Source organism: Myotis davidii, unplaced genomic scaffold, assembly GCF_000327345.1.
Source record: "Myotis davidii unplaced genomic scaffold, ASM32734v1 scaffold327, whole genome shotgun sequence".
NCBI classification, from domain to species: domain Eukaryota; kingdom Metazoa; phylum Chordata; class Mammalia; order Chiroptera; family Vespertilionidae; genus Myotis; species Myotis davidii.
The window spans coordinates 1,584,150-1,588,470 of NW_006298628.1; positions in this window are offsets into that span (position 1 = coordinate 1,584,150).

Here is a 4,321-nt window from a genome sequence, read left to right on the forward strand (position 1 = left end):
AGAGAAGAGATCACCTTTTCTCCAAAAGATGATTCCAAAGGATTGGGAGGCGCGGCAGGCAGGGGGTGCTGATACTGCAGAATTTCCTATCAGAGAAGGAAACAAGAGGCCCATGTCTGCCCGTGAAGACACACGGAGAGAGGCAGACACTGGTCCATTTTCAGCCATACTGCCCCATACATGAGCACATGTACAGACACACTCAACCATGTTCAGAGACACATGCCACCAATGACATGCCACCAATGACAGCTCCTACTTCTAGCCCTGATCTATTTTAAATGCTGTATGCATTGCAAACCTATTTAACCCCCATAACCCTAGGAGGTCAGTGTATTTATTATCTCAATTTGATGGTGCGGAATTTGAAGTCCCTTCACTGGGAAGTGGCAGGTTGGGGGGGTTCTAATGAAGATCTGGCTTCAAAGCCCACGCTCCGCTCTGCTCCACACTGAGTGGGGGAGATCCAGGATCCGGATCTCAGGAGACACATTCAGATATCTAAATGAAACATGTGGAGACAATAGGGGCTTTGAGAGTAGAAAGGACTAGTTCAAGGTCACTGAGCAAATGGGTAGAGGAGCTAGGACTCAAGTCCGACTTCCGAACACTCTCCTGGACTCTTTCCTTCAAAACTGGCTCAGTCACTTTTCTCTCCACATCTCAGCCTTCCTCATTCCCCTTGGGACAGGGTCAGCCAAAGGCCATTAAAGGCCCTCCAACACTGACAGCCTGGACTGGAGTTCGGTATATCACGCACGTACACATACACATACACATAACATACACCGATACAGCCTTCTCATAGCAGCCCAAGTCCCCAGCAGAGGAGAACAGATAAAGGAGAGTGATTGTGGCAGGAACCACCAGCTCAACATAAAAGGGCTGAAGGCCAGCCTCCGATCAGATGATCATGGCCAGGGAAACACCGCTTTCAGAGGCTGAGTCTCAAGGCCCCAGGGCTGGGAAGGGAAGCCAGGCTTGGCACCCAGCCGGGGCCTGAGCCCAGGGCCTAAGGGTTTGGTACTTATCACAAATCAGATCTCTCCCTGCATCATCACCAGTCTTTACAGTTACACTTAGTGTTTAAAACTAGCAAGCCTCAAGGAACAGATCTGAGGATCCTTATCAGACTTGTTCTGTTCTTAGGTGGGAGCTTCATCAAGAAGAGAATAGGGGACTAACCGGTTTGGCTCAGTGGATAGAGCGTCAGCCTGTGGACTCAAGCGTCCCGGGTTCGATTCCGGTCAAGGGCGTGTGCCTTGGTTGCGGGCATCTCCAGTGGGGAGTGTACATCGATGTTTCTCTCTCGTTGATGTTTCTAACTCTCTATCCCTCTCCCTTCCTCTCTGTAAAAAATCAATAAAATATATTTTTTTAAAAAGAGAAGAGAGCAGGGGGTGTATTATCTCTCCCTATAGAAGCCTCCAGCCTTTACAGCAAGGACTGTGAAAGGCCTCACCTTCCTCATACACCCAATCTTCTGTGTTCCAGCCACTTTTCCCTCAGTGTATCCTCTCAGAGCACAGAGAGGCTAAGTGACTTGTCCAAGGTCACACAGCTAGTAGGAGGTGGAGTCAGGATTTGAACTCTTAACAGCTTAGGCCCCTGGGTCAACTAGGGGAACCACTCCACCCTCTATTCCAAGGCAAAGGTAAGGAATGAACTTTTATTCAAAGTCCACCAGGCAACTTGGCCGTCAAGGCCCCCTCCACAAAGGACAATGAAAAAAGAAAGAATGGTTAGATTTCCCTGGGGTTCTGAACTGGAGGACACAGGTGAGGACCACAGCCCAAGGAATAAAAATTAGATTTAAATGCTCCAATTTGGCTAGCAACCCTCCCTAAAGTAATAGTCCTCCTCGTCCTTTACAGTCCTTACACGTATAATGGGGAGATGTGGCCAGAAAAGTACTGCTGCAGGCAGGCGGGGAGGGGATGGAGACACATCTCCCAGGCCAGCAGGCTTGGTGCCCGACTTCAGGGAAGGAAGGAGTGATGGGAAAGCTCTTATTGCTCAATAAAAGCTTCTTGGGGAATTCTGGCTGGGGGTGTCATCAGGAGCCCATGAAATAATAATCCCACTCATTAGCCTCTGTCATCCAAGCTCTGGCTGGCTCCACCCTCCCGCATCCCTGAGCCCTTAAAGGGATTTCACTTTGGAAAGTCTCAAGACAAGAGACCCAAACATCCCAAGAATTCTAGTTCAATCCAAGGTGCTGCTGAAGATGTTGTTGGGGTCCTAGGGTGCCTGGGCCGGCAGGCTGGCCCTTGGCTCCTCCTCCCGCCTGGAGGAGCTGTCTTTCCCACCTGGCCAGGAGCGTGGGCACAACCCCCTGGGGCTGGGACCAGTTAAGATGACTCACCAACGGGTGTGGGAGATTCTGGGCAGAACACCCTGGGACCTTCGACCTCCTCCAATTCACACAGAGTTTCTGAGGACACTGCCCACACCCCCGAGCCCAGCGAGGTGAGCTTTCCTAACTCACTCACTTCCACACTGGGGTTGGGGGGCAGGAGGGGGCTCTGCCAAGCCCCAGACTTGAGCTTAGAAACCCAAGTCCCAAGGCGTGTTCCTGAAAGCAGTCTTTTCACACGGAGTAGGAGGGAGGGGAGCGGGAGGCTGGCTTCCCCACGCTGCCCTGTGCCAGGCCAAAGTGTCAAATCGGGGAGGGGAAAGTTTCCTGGCCAGCTGGGCAAAGAAGAGGCAGGTGGCCTCGGAAAGCCTGAGGTCTGGGCTCATTCCCGGCTCCAGCTCGGAACCCAAATCTTCCTTCTCACTTAGCCCGAGGCTCGCCAGCCTCACGGTCCAGTCCTGCGGTTCCTGGTTCCTGGCCCCTCCCTGTCCCGATATCCAGGGTTCCCAGGCGGCTTCCCACACCCCATCCCCCATGCTCTTGCACACGTGCTAACCGGTTTCCATCCCGCAAAACCCTCGCACACACACCTACGGCGCAGGGGCGGAAAGGCTCCCTTTGACAGCCCTTCTAGGCAAGGGGGAGGGGGGATTGGGAAGAGGAGGAAGAGGATGGAAGGGAAGAGGGCGGGGGAGGAGGCCGCAGGAAGGCCCGAGATGCAGGAAGCAGCTGGGAGTGGGGGGAGGCTTTGTGCCTGAGTTGTTCTCTGGGTCCTAGGGTCCACAATGTTCCTCGTTTTCTGGGATCTGTGGAATGAAGCAGTGCATCTGGGCCTGTCACAGTTAGAGGGCGGATCTCCTCCCAGGCCCTGGAGGCTGGAGGCTGGAGGCTGGAGAGGAGTAGAGGGCAACCCCAGGCCCCTTGTTTGCAAGAGGGGTGGGGGTAGGGGTGGGACCCAGGGTAGGTTCGATTCCAGGGGGCATGTACCTTGGTTGCGGGCACCTCCTCCAGTGGGAGGTGTGCAGGAGGCAGCTGATTGATATTTTGTTTCTCTCTTATAGATGTTTCTAACTCTGTCCCTCTCCCTTCCTCTCTGTAAAAAAAATCAATAAAATATATTTTAAAAAACCCAAAAAACATCTTTCTGGGGTGCTAAGACAGAGGACGGACGTGCAGGTCACTGCCGCCCTTCTGCCTTCCTCCCCAAACACGGTGGCCAGGATCCTCTTAGAGCAGAGACCCGAACCCGGGCCTCCAGCATTGTTCCTCCAAACGCCTTCCTTTTTGAGAAGTGAGGTGACCTAGGAGGGGCATGAAGACAGGGACCTGCCCCCTCCCTCCCAGCCTGGGTGCAGAGCAGGCCCGTGACAGGACAACCCCTTCAGACTCCCCCAGGGACAAGGCCCGCTGGCGGGAGGACCATTTCCGTTCTCCAGCCCCTTCCTCCTCCACCACGAGGCCAGCACCAGGGGGCCAAGGTTTCACACCTGGAGGGTGGGTGCCCCAGGCTCCCCATGGGAGCTTGTTAAAATGCAGATTCCTGGGACAGGCTGCGAGCTTCTATTTCACCAAGTTTGGGGAGCCCCCCCCCCCATATCTGCATTTTTAAACACTTAGGATCCCAGAGCGGTTTTGAGGCTGATGGCCTTGAACATGCCGGGGAGCTCAAAGGCCTTCAGGGAAATACTCCTTGGCCCCTCCCCACTGATCTCTCCTCACTCCGGGGTGGAAAGGGGCGGCACTGAGACCACTGCGGTTGGGTTTCCTCCCCCCAGTATAGAGTGGGGGTGCGGTTCTGTGGGCTGCGATAAGCCGCAGTCGGAGGTTGGGATGGAAGCGTTTAAGCGGACCGGCCAGGGCCTGGGGTCAACGGAAGGCTGTCGGCGTGCGGCCGGCGTGGGATCGGGAGGGGACGCGGTGGAGTGGAGGGGAAGGGGAGGGCTCACAGGCGCCGGCCCCGGAAAT